We start from the raw sequence: 13,270 nt of genomic DNA, 5'->3' as shown, positions 1-13,270 counted from the left end.
ATGTGCACAACCCCATACAGCTGAGTGCACACGGGCCCTTTGCATCACTTTAGGTGAGAGATCTTGGACCACTCCCTGTACAGCCCTGGCCTTGAATGTACCGACTTTCATCTCATTGTTTAACTGAAGAGGTTTCTGGCAGGGCAAGGATTTGACAGCTACACTGCGGTAGAGATAGTTCCAGTCTTTGCTGTCAGACACATATGCCATGGGCATACAAAATTTAGTGCCATGCTACGACAAATGCCAGAACAATGGTGGTGATTATGCCGAAAATTAGGTTAGGACTCACTGTTACTAATGCAATAAATTACAACTGATATTCTTGTTTTATTTATACCAAATCGGTAGGGACCTTGATATTTTGTTATTTTATTTTCAGATTGGTACATTTTCATATTTTTTTTATTTTAGAGCATTTTCTGGCAAGTATCTGAAATTATACCTTCATGGTGTTTTTAAACTACTGTTTCAAATTGTAAGTCACATGGCTTACGCCTCTTCGTGAGAGTTTGATATCTTGAAAGTTATTTTGGGAAAGTTATTTTCCATACCCCTTTTTTTAATTTCAAGGTAAGGGTTTTAGATAATGTTATTTTCTCCGTATATACTGAAGGGTGCATAATAACCATAAGTGGCGACGCACCCAAAAAATTTAAATCAATCAATCTCACGTGACAGATACCGATATATTTTGTTTTAGAACATTTTTCTGCCAAATATACCGAAACTTAATACTCCATAGTGCTTTTAAACTATTATTTTAAATTGTAGTTCACATGGTCTACGCATTTTCGTGACAGTTTGATATGTTGGAACAGATTTTGGAGGAAGTAAAAGTAAAGTGTTCCCCTGCACTTTTCCATGAAGGTGTATAGGGGTGTGGAGTTAAGGCCCCACACTTTCTTGATCACGGCTGAAGATGGGGGTGATGTGATCAGCATCACGCTCCTGGCTACCTTTATCCCTCAAAGTTTCCTCAAGGTATCAGCTTCATATGATCATCCAGGTTCTCCCCTCAGGGAATCGATCCGGGTCTCTCGCATAGTAGTCAGACGCCCTAACGACTGAGCTCCATTATTTCTCGCTCGACAAATGCTGGTGGTGCGCACCTAGCTAGCTTGGTAATTCAAAAATATCTGGCGTGACAAATACTGACGATGTGGCTCCCGTGTGACGGTAGATACGCACTCGATCTCCTGTTAGAACCCCGCTACTTTGTTCTGTGATGCAAATGGTTTTGCTAGAAGTTGAAAAAATCGTGGGAAATACATGATTTAATGTGGCTGTCGGAATTATTACATGTACGTATAACTCTATAGTTTATTCTTGAGTAAAATGTTGGAAAACTTGCATGTTCTATGTACACAAACATGGCCTAGAAAAGACAAGAATGTTGGATTTCATGGAATTTTTCGTTGTTTTAGGACATGTCTTTAAAAAAAATCGCTAAAAACGCCAACAATTCGCATTTTATGCCAAATTCGCATTATTTCGATATTTCGAACGGGCGAAAAATGTGTCCAGACATCACTGCACATTCCTGAACATAACTTCGCAGCAATTACCATTTTTCACGGTTTTGGCGTTTGCGAAAAATCAATATCCCCACTAATCGGAAATTATTTTCTGGCCACCCCTCGTATAAATCAGTAGATGGAAAGTGAAAATTTAGCAGGACTGGCAGAGAAAAGTCAATTCTTGAAGAGAGTGATTTGCTTTTGTGATTGAATGATTCGAGTAAATATATTAAAATATTTTCGTATTTATTATTAGTATTTTATTTCATAAAATTGGACATTAACTTCACTCAGTGAGAGAGTAATGACCATCTCCCACGAGTTTAAACAGACAGGACAGAAAGTGGCGTTAATTTCATTGCAATACTAGTGTTGCAGTAAATTTGAGGTTGGGAGCATGCACTTGCCAATTTTTATAACTTTCACCAATGCAGATTTATGTTCAACTTTTTCGTGATAGTATTCAATACATATCCCGTTTGGTTGGATTCTTCTTGATATCTAAGAATAGTGCAATGTCATTGTAAACGTATGTTAACTTGTGCGAAACCAGTAATACGTCAGGATGATGAAAGAAAACCTTCGGAAGCACTGTTACATTAAATAAGGTGAAGTGAGCCAGAAGAGTAATAAAATTCCAGCAGCATATTTACAGTTTAAAGCTCTTCTTCTTTATGCATGCGATTTTTGTTGGGTGTTGCAGTACATGAAATTTCTGTCGCATGTTGTAGTGAGATACTTTGTCGGGTGGCAATATTCGACAAAAATCGTATGTATCAATGGAACCTATTTGTTTCCATGTTCCTTCAGTTTGCCCAACAAAATGCCATACTACGACGTCCGACAAATATCGGACGGCGCCACCCGCTCTTATCCCATCCATCAGTTGACAAGTCCCCTTACTAGTCCCATACGGACAAGAAAAAATGATAATTCAATGTGCTCTATGGACCTTCATACTCTTATGTTTGGGTGGAAACTCTGACACAGGTCTGGGGCAAACCTGGGAAATTCATATTGATGACCAACCTCCCCCCTCTTCGCAACATATCCATGCCACATTTTCAAACAGTTTTTCACATTTTGGCTCATTATTCAACTTGTATGGCACCCAGGAACATCAAACATTTTTCAATATCTTTGGAAACGTCCATTCCTTAAAGAGAATACTAAGATTTGCGCCATTTCCCCAAAATAGCGGGAGGAGAGGGAGCAAACTCCAGATTTTTATGTTTTTTCCATAGAAATTTGGTGGTCTCGCCCCCAAACCCCCCTTCCTCGGTTCGGCGATCTGAATTGTACAAGGCTGAATGCTATGATGTTTTAGCTGCAAAACAAAACTTATCCGAAGTAGTTTTCTCCCATAGTGCCCGAGGTATAACAATTTTCCTCCAAATATGCAAATTACCTATTTTTCGTAAAAAATAAAAAAATCACATTTTGGGTTATTATGCAACTTGTATGGCACCCAAGAACATGAAACATGTTTCATTCGCTTGAGAAATATCCATTCTTTGAAAAGAATATTAAAGTTCGCACCTTCTTCCCAAATAGTGGGAGAAGAGGGGGGTAAACTCCAGATTTTTATGGTTTTTTCATTTAAATTCGGGGGCTGCGGCCCCCAAACCCCCTTCCACGGTTCGGCGTTCTGAATTGTACGCGGTTGAATGCTCTGATGTTTTAGCTGCAAAACAAAACTTATCCGAAGTAGATTGCTCCCATAGTGCCCGAGTTATAACAATTTTCCTCCAAAAATGGAAATTACCAATTTTTCGTAAAAAAAAAAAAAAAAAAAAAAAACATTTTGGTTTATTATTCAACTTGTATGGCACCCAAGAACATGAAACATGTTTCAATCTCTTGAGAGATGTCCATTTTTTTAAAAGAATACTAAAGTTAGCGACTTCTCCACAAAAGAGCGGGAGAAGAGGGGGCAAACTCCAGATTTTTATGTTTTTTCCCCTTGAAATTCGGGGGACGTGCCCCCTCCCCCAAGCCCCCTTCCTCGGTCTGGTCTTCTGAATTGTACACGGTTGCATGCGCTGATGTTTTAGCTGCAAAACAAAAGTTATCCGAAGTAGATTGCTCCTATAGTGCCCGAGTTATAACAATTTTCCTCCAAAGAGTGTTCGAATTTAAAATGCCCGGGCGAGAGAAATTTCTCTCTCTCTCTCTCCTCCTGCCATCACTGGTTTCTGGCGCCCTGGTTGTGTGGCGCATAAAAGGGGCCTAAAAGTTACGAACGAGATTTCCTGTTCCCGTGCAGAGTTCTATAACGATATCTTTAAATAAATAAATAAATAAATAATAAAAAAAAGTCAATGAAAACGAAATTCCCTGACATTTCCCTGACTTTTTTTGACACCTTAAATTCCCTGACTTTTCCCGGTTTTCCAGGTCTGTCGACACCCTGGAACCACTATGTGACCCCCCTCCCCCCCCCCCCCCCCGGGTATCGGGTGTCTTGCTTCTTTGTGTCAGAGTGAGATCTGTAGGTAGTGTGGCCTCTGACCTTGGATTTTCGCAATCGGAAGCAGAAAAGAAATGTTCATTTTCAATGCATCTGGTTTTAAGCTAATGTGAACTCGTCCCACTGTTTACGATACAATTCCAATAATTGTCCGAACTCCTACAGGGAATCTAATCCGGGCACCCTTCATTATAAATGGACATTTCTTGTTACTACTCTATAGGAAAGGATATTCCAGCAGAAATGGCAAATTCGCGATTATTCTGTGCTTTTCGGAGGGTTTCGTACACCTACCGGATGGCGTAGTGTTAACGTCGTTAACTTGTAGTAAAGGGGTCCCGAGTTCGATGCACAATTCGTATCCCAGCCCCGATTGGACTATCTGTGCGTGAAATGGACTTTAAACAAACCTTAATAAAATATCAAAGAAAAACAGCTTTCCAGTAACATCCTTGATAAAATAAAAAATCAATTGTTTACAGTTGATATGTAACGAGTACTTTTCACCACGGCGGCAGAAGGCATTAAGCAATCGAGTAACGATCTATCCACCGAAGGTTCCAGATTCGAGCCTCAACTTGGACATCAATTATTCATCCTTATCTGGGGAAGGGGGGAATACACAACAAGATTTCTTATTATTTTCAACCGTTGTTTTTAAAGTTGTTCAAAGGAAAATGTAATCGGGGGTTGTTTCAATGAGGGTTTGCAATTACCACTTCGGTTTTTCCTGTGTTCTTTACTGCTTTCATTTTAAAATATTCAAAATTTCGGGAAAGGTTGTTGCCTCAGACTCCCCTTTGCGAACGCCAGTGTACTGATGTCTCTTTCATGCATACAACATTTATCGGCATTTAGTGCGACAGCTTGTCGGATGAAATCTGGACCTTTTACGCATCCGATAATTGTCGAATTTTGGCGTACCAACTTTCGGTATTTTGTACAAATTTAATAAATGCCAGATACTTGAAAGTTTGCCTAGAAATATGTAATAGATACAAACCTACATCAAACAAATGTAATATTCAGAACATCACTTATTTCGATGCTTCTCCTCCATAAATCAGGCAAAATGTACTACCAACTCCGAATTTCCATGCCCTTTCACCAAGGGTGTTCGGGAAAAGAGAAAATAAATAAATTGGTATAATGCAGAAAAGGAGCATAACCTTAGGTGGCACGCTTCACCATTTGAAAGTTAACGGGATCGTTTTCACATTCATTACGACCCCTTGGAAACGCCTAGAAGGAAAGCATGCTGTGCTAACAGATAATCAATCACCACAGAGGGGTTTAGATGTCCTTGTCAAGATCAAAACACTTTCCGCTTCAAGACTACTAGCTCTCAAGCGGAATGAGTTTTGACCTTGACAAGGACTGATATGCATCTGACACACCTGAGATATATTTACCTGTAAGAAATTCTGTTTCCGCGATATCTCAAGAAGGGGAGAGCGGCTAAACACGATACATGTATCGACAGAATAAACATCAATATACCCAATTTATATGTTTTTCCACCAATTTTTTTCAAAATCACGTATTTTGAACCTACAATCTTTATATCACAGACAACTTATTCGATAAGCAGACCAATGTTCGCGCCGCGATTTCTCAAGAAGTGGTCAGCGACTCAACACGATACACACACGTATCGACAGAATAAACATTAGTCTACCTAATTCATATTTTTGGTCCACCAATTTTCTTCAAAATCACGTTTTTTGAACCCACAATCTTGAGATCACTGAAAACGTTTTCGAAAAGCAGACCAATGTTCGCGCCGCGATTTCTGAAGAAGCGCACGTCGACTCAACACGATACACACATGTATCGACAGAATAAACATCAATCTACCCAATTCATATTTTCTGTCCACCAATTTCCTTCAATTATGAAGATAAAACATGTATTATGTAATATGTTCTTAAACTGATTAAGTGAGAAAGTGCAAAGTTTTAATTAAGGAACTATCATCATGCATGGGAATCAATGATTGGACTAGTATGATGAAACAGACTGATTTTGGTATATTAGTAGGGTTCATTTTCAAGCTTTATTGCTTTCTTGACACTATTTGAAAGAAAGAAATTCCTTGCCAGAGAGGCAGACACCTCTTCCCTCATTATATTCTCCTGTGAAAGACAGGAGACTGTGTTCTATCTTTCACAGGAGAATATAATGAATGAAGAGGTGGCTGCCTCTCTGGCAAGGAATTTGTTTCTTTCAAATAGTGTCAAGAAAGCAATAAAGTTTGAAAATGTACCCCACAGATATACCAAAATCAGTCTGTTTCATCATACTAGTCCAATCATTGGTTTTCATGCATAATGATAGTCCCTTAATTAAAACTTAGCACTTTCTCATTTAATCAGTTTAAGAACATATTACATAATACATGTTTTATCTTCATAATTGAAGCAAATTGGTGGACAGAAAATATGAATTGGGTAGATTGATGTTTATTCTGTCGATACATGTGTGTATCGTGTTGAGTCGACGTGCGCTTCTTGAGAAATCGCGGCGCGAACATTGGCCTGCTTATCGAAGAAGTATTCTGTGATCTGAAGATTGTGGGTTCAAGAAACGTGATATTGAAGAAAATTGGTGGACAGAAAATATGAATTGGGTAGATTAATGATTATCCTATCGATACATGTGTGTATCGTGCTGAGTCGACGTGCGCTTCTTGAGAAATCGCGGTGCGAACATTGGTCTGATTTTCGAAGAAATTTTCTGTGATCTCAAGATTGTGGGTTCAAAATTCGTGATTTTGAAGAAAATTGGTGGACAGAAAATATGAATTGGGTAGATTGATATTTATTCTGTCGATGCATGTCGGATCGTGTTAAGTCGCTGATCGTTTCTTGAGAAATCGCGGCGCGAACATTGGTCTGCTTTTCAAAGAAGTTTTCTGCGATCTGAAGATTTAGGTTTCAGAATACATGATTTTCAAGAAAATTGGTGGACAAAAAATATGAATTTGGTAGATTGATGTTTCTTCTGTCGATACATGTTGTATGGTGTTGATCCGCTTTCCGCTTCTTGAGAAATCGCGACGCGAACATTGGTCTGCTTGTCGAAGAATTTTTCTGTGATGTGGAGATTGTGATTTCTAAATACGTGATTTTGAAGCAAATTGGTGGACAAAAAATATGAATTGGGTAGATTGATGTTTATTCTCTTCATACATGTTGTATCGTGTAAAGTCGCTGACTGGTTGTTGAGAAATCGGAGCGCGAACATTGATCTGCTTTTGGAAGAAGTTTTCTGTGATCTGAAGATTTTTTTGTTCCAAATACGTGATTTTGAAGCAAATTGATGGACAAAAAATATGAATTGGGTAGACTGATGTTTCTTCTGTCGATATATGTGGGTATCGTGTTGAGTCACTCTCCTCTTCTTGAGAAATCGCGACGCGAACATTGGTCTGCTTTTCGAAGAAGATTTTTGAGATCTGAAGATTGTGGGATCAAAATACGTGATTTTGAAGCAAATTTGTGGACAAAAAATATGAATTGGGTAGATATATGTGTATCGTGTTGAGCTGCTCTCCACTTCTTGAGAAATCGCCGCAAGAGAAATATATCCCATGATTACGGAAATATGTCTTACTCACTGATTTTAAGAGAAAATGTTCTCTTCATGTTAAAAGTTTGCAACACATTTACATGCATGTCTGTTTATGATTCATTGCACTGCTTAGGCGTATTACAAGCGAATCAATTCCATGTATGTCTCCCCTTCGTGCCGAAGGATACAATTTAAAATCCCTCTCGGTAAATTGCAACTTTAGTAAATAGAAAAGTTGTCCTCCAATGTGCTTGAAAATCGCTTATTTTGAACCCACAATCTTCAGATCACAGAAAACTTGTCCTCCAATGTGCTTGAAAATCGCATATTTTGAACCCACAATCTTCAGATCACAGAAAACTTTTTCGAAAAGCAGACCAATGTTCGCGCCGCGATTTCTCAAGAAGCGCAAGTTGACACAACACGATACCCACATGCATCGACAGAATAAACATCAATCTACACAATTCATATTTTTTGTACACCAATTTGCTTCAAAATCACGTATTTTAAACCCACAATCTTCAGATCACAGAAAACTTTTTTTTAAAAGCAGACCAATGTTCGCGCCGCGATTTCTCAAGAAGCGGGAAGCGACTCAACGCGATACCCACATATATCGACAGAATAAACATCAATCTACCCAATTCATATTTTTTGTTCACCAATTTTCTTCAAAATCACGTATTTTGAACCCACAATCTTCAGATCACAGAGAACTTTTTCGAAAAGCAGACTAATGTTCGCGCCGCGATTTCTCAAGAAGCGGGAAGCGACTCAACACGATACCCACATATATCGACAGAATAAACATCAATCTACCCAATTTATATTTTCTGTCCACCAACTTTCTTCAATATCACGTATTTTGAACCCACAATCTTAAGATCACAGAAAACTTCTTCGAAAAGCAGACCAATGTTCGCGCCGCGATTTCTCAAGAAGTGGTCAGCGACTCAACACGATACGCACACGTATCGACAGAATAGACATCAATTTACCCAATTCATATTTTCTGTCCACCAATTTTCTTCAAAATCACGTATGTTGAACCCACAATCTTGAAATCACAGAAAACTTCTTCGAAAATCAGACCAATGTTCGCGTCGCGATTTCTCAAGAAGCGCACGTCGACTGAACACCATACACACATGTATAGACAGAATAAACATCAGTCTACACAATTCATATTTTCTGTCCACCAATTTCCTTCAACTATGAAGATAAAACATGTATTATGTAATATGTTCTTAAACTGATTGAATGAGAAAGTGCTAAGTTTTAATTAAGGGACTATCATTATGCATGGAAGCCAATGATTGGATTAGTATGATGAAACAGACTGATTTAGGTATATCTGTGGAGTACATTTTCAAACTTAATGGTTTTTTGACACTATTTGAAAGAAACAAATTTCTTTGCCCAAGAGGCAGCCACCTCTTCCCTCATTATATTCTCCTGTGAAAGACAGGAGACTGTGTTCTCTCTTTCACAGGAGAATATAATGAGGGAAGAGGTGGTTGCCTCTCTGGCAAGGAATTTGTTTCTTTCAAATAGTGTCAAAAAAGCAATAAAGTTTGAAAATGTACTCCACAGATATACCAAAATCAGTCTGTTTCATCATACTAGTCCAATCATTGGCTTCCATGCGTAATGATAGTCCCTTAATTAAAACTTAGCACTTTCTCATTTAATCAGTTTAAGAACATATTACATAATACATGTTTCATCTTCATAATTGAAGCAAATTGGTGGACAGAAAATACGAATTGGGTAGATTGATGTTTATTCTGTCGATACATGTGTGTATCGTGTTGAGTCGACGTGCGCTTCTTGAGAAATCGTGGCGCGAACATTGGCCTGCTTTTAAAAAAAGTTTTCTGTGATCTGAAGATTGTGGGTTCAAAAAACGTGATTTTGAAGAAGATTGGTGGACAGAAAATATGAATTGGTTAGGTTGATGTTTGTTCTGTCGGTATATGTGGGTATCGTCTTGAGTCGCTCTCCGCTTCTTGAGAAATCGCGACGCGAACATTGGTCTGTTTTTCGAAGAAGATTTCTGAAATCTGAAGATTGTGGGTTCAAAAAACGTGATTTTGAAGAAAATTGGTGGACAAAAAATATGAATTGGGTAGGTTGATGTTTGTTCTGTCGGTATATGTGGGTATCGTGTTGAGTCGCTTCCTGCTTCTTGAGAAATCGCGGCGCGAACATTGGTCTGCTTTTAAAAAAAGTTTTCTGTGATCTGAAGATTGTGGGTTCAAAATACGTGATTTTGAAGAAAATTGGTGGACCAAAAATATGAATTGGGTAGATTGATGTTTATTCTGTCGATATATGTGGGTTTTGTGTTGACTCGCTCTCAGCTTCTTGAGAAATCGCGACGCGAACATTGGCCTGCTTACCGAAGAAGTAGTCTGTGATCTGAAGATTGTGGGTTCAAAAAACGTGATTTTGAAGAAAATTGGTGGACAAAAAATTAGAATTGGGTAGGTTGATGTTTGTTCTGTCGGTATATGTGGGTACCGTGTTGAGTCGCTCTTCGCTTCTTGAGAAATCGAAGTGCGAACATTAGCCTGCTTTTCGAAAAAGTTTTCTGTGATCTGAAGATTGTGGGTTCAAAATACGCGATTTTGAAGAAAATTGGTGGACCAAAAATATGAATTGGGTAGATTAATTTTTATTCTGTCGATATATGTGGGTATCGTCTTGAGTCGATCTCCGCTTCTTGAGAAATCGCGACGCGAACAATTGTCTGCTTTTCGAAGAAGATTTCCGAGATCTGAAGATTGTAGGTTTACAATACGTGATTTTGAATCAAATTGGTGGACAAAAAAATATCAATTTGTTAGATTAATGTGTGCATCGTGTCGAGCCGCTGTCCACTTTTTGAGAAATCGCGGCAATAGAATTTATTACACTTAAATATATCCAATGAATACGGAAATATGTCTTACTCTCTCATTTTAGGAGAAGATGTTCTTCTCTTTATGTTAAAAGTTTACAACACATTTACATGCATCTCTGTTTGTGATTCATTGCACTGCTTAGGCGTATTACAAGCGAATCAATGCCAATGTATCCTTTGGCCTTTCTGCCGAAGGATACAACGGAAAATCCCTCTCGGTGGATTGCAACACTGCTGATTTTTATCGCTTATCGATATCTTCAGGAACATTGTTAAACTATGTTTCGCAATGCAGAATTGGTAAGTACGAATGTAAAAAAGTAGAGAATGAACGAGTTAGAGCGATTTCCCGCATATGATAGTTTTACCTTTTAGTTTTTGTACTGCCAAGGTGATTTCAGTGTACTGTGTGCCGAGATGAATTATTCACTTCGTTCCTTGAAACATTGTAACAACACATAATAGTTTACAAAACCAAAACTAGTACTTACGTGTTATAATTACGACGTGTTAAATTAGTTCTGAGCAATAACAACGTAAAATAATTCTGCACCCACCAACAACGCAAATACCAATAGCTCCATTGCCATATGCAACACAGAATCTGCAATAACAAACCACTTACGTTGCATGCGCATCAAATGTCGGGGAATTCCCTAAACCACCCAACACCTCTAACTACACAACTAGTTCTTAGATCAGAAGAATTGTTAAAAAAAAAATGTTTATCTTCATATTAAAAATACACTGTGTTGCGAAAATTCCTACTCCACACAAAACAAATACTCTACGTAAACTTTCGTTCGATACAAATTCACTATTCAAGTGCGGGCAGAGAGAAGCTCCATGGTGCGCCTTGTGGGTGGAGTGTGAAAATGCATAACTGATCGCACTAAATTCAAACAACTTTTTGATCAAGCCCCGCCCTTGATCTTCTGGCATTTGAATGTAATCCATCCGTTGCTTGTTAACTTAAGCTTGTTAGGTTTAGTACTCTTAGCATCAATTTTTCTGGGCTTTACTAGAAAGGTATTATTATGGTAGAAGTCCTAAACATAACAAGAAATAAATTTCTCCTGACGTCAAAAGACGAAGGGCGGAGACTCAAGTAAAAGGTTGTTTGAGTAGTGTCCCATAAGTGAGACTCTAAGTGGCCAACCTAACAGAATTCCTTCTTCCCAGGTTTAAAATTTCCCCTTTCATCCTATTTTCTCCTTACAAAAGTTCGATATACAGTAAAACCTGTCTATCCCGGAACATGATGGTTCCGAGCAAAATTTTCCGTCTTAACAGTTTTCCTTCTTATACAGGGTTGACTTTAAATACAGTAGCCTATAGAGCGCTGCAGGAAATAATGGAAAGACAGATTTACATTTCGCATTACTTATAATGTAGAGTACTAAAGCATTACGTACATGAATAAAAATGCGATACAGTCACAATAAGTAGGGTGACCAGATATTTGTTGACCAAAAAGAGTATAGTTTATAGGTTGAAGGTGCGCATGCACAAAACATAAAAATAAAACGAAAATACGGGTGGTTATTTGTCATTGCTTCTATTATAGCCCCTATAAAATAGGCCTACACTTTACAGATTCAAATTACTTATGGGTCTAATGTAATTAGGTAATTACAAATACTTCCTCACCAATGGCACCATAATTCATACTTCTGGGATGATTTTGCTTTCTTGAGTATGTTTAAATCATTCTTTATTGCCAGTCCAAACTCTTCACAGGTCATGTCCACGTTGGATTACACTTTCATTACTTGTTCGAGTGTTGACACCAGGAGTGTACTTTTTTCCTCTCGCCAATAGTTTTAATAACACACAATCAACATTTGTACCAAGAATTTTATAAGAGGCACAATCATTTTTAAAATTCACCCAGCCTGTACTAAATCTTTGTACACTGACCTCCACTTACCCATCATTGTTTCTTTTCTTTCTGTGGATTTTAACGCATTCTTACGCGTAAAATAATGAATAAAATTAAATAGCAAGGAAAAGAGTATATTTGGGGATTTTTGCAAATTGAAAAGAGTATAGAGTATATGAACCTCTAAAAGAGTATAATACTCTTAAAAAGAGTATGTCTGGTCACCCTACAATAAGCATAGCAGAGATTACAATTACGTAACTACACAACATGTTGGTACACTTTTTACAGTATTGTAGTTGTTGTTGTTGATTTGGTGTTTTAAGTCCACTTTATGCACAGTATGGCTAATCGGGACTGGACCTACAGTTTAAAGTGGGATCCGAACCACTTGTGCCTCCACCGGGTATCGAACCCGGGACCCCTTGCTTGCAAGGCAACGACGCTACCACTGCGCCATCGGGGAGGCCACACTATTGTAAGAACGTACAGTACGTACTTATGTATCTTTTCTCCACAGCTGCTTCAATGTTCGTTGACATGTTTTGCTCACAACACGACCAAGTTCTCTACATCTTGCAAGAGTTGTAACAATTCACAGTCGTTGTGAGAAGCAGCGAATTCTTGTAGTTCGTTGACATTGAAGATAGTGTTGCCCACGAGACGAGACGAGACGAGACTTTGGTCTGTCCCGTCCCGTCTCGTGAAAATGCTGTCTCGTCTCGTGTCTCGTCTCGAAAATATTCGTTTGTCCCGTCTCGTGTCCCGTCTCGAAGGGTTCTGTCTCGTCTCGTCTCGTCCCGTCTTGTCTCGTCTCGTCTCGTCTCGTAAAAGTGATCCGGGATATCATGCCAACAAAAGTCTAAAGTAGCAGAAACACAATATTTTTCCGGAAAGTGGGATAAAGTTCCACATAG

General features: G+C 38.5%; 1 protein-coding gene and 1 non-coding gene across 2 annotated transcripts in view; both read right to left on the bottom strand.

Moving 5' to 3' along the window:
* The window catches only part of LOC145982331 (uncharacterized), a 175,506-nt gene extending 164,459 nt beyond the window's left edge, over positions 1–11,047 (bottom strand). The window contains exon 1 of the mRNA XM_083115894.1: positions 10,963–11,047. The gene's annotated coding sequence lies outside the window, so the exon portion shown is untranslated. The remainder of the gene's footprint in view (positions 1–10,962) is intronic.
* Positions 11,048–12,747: 1,700 nt separating this feature from the next.
* TRNAA-UGC (transfer RNA alanine (anticodon UGC)) lies at positions 12,748–12,822 on the bottom strand. The gene has a single exon. It is a non-coding gene; the product is annotated as a tRNA-Ala (tRNA).
* Between the last annotated feature and the right edge of the window lie 448 nt (positions 12,823–13,270).

This window comes from Lepisma saccharinum, unplaced genomic scaffold, assembly GCF_977018435.1.
Source record: "Lepisma saccharinum unplaced genomic scaffold, izLepSacc3.1 HAP1_SCAFFOLD_127, whole genome shotgun sequence".
Taxonomy (NCBI): domain Eukaryota; kingdom Metazoa; phylum Arthropoda; class Insecta; order Zygentoma; family Lepismatidae; genus Lepisma; species Lepisma saccharinum.
The sequence above is the reverse complement of the archived record's forward strand: the minus strand, read 5'-3'. Positions and strand labels throughout refer to the sequence as shown.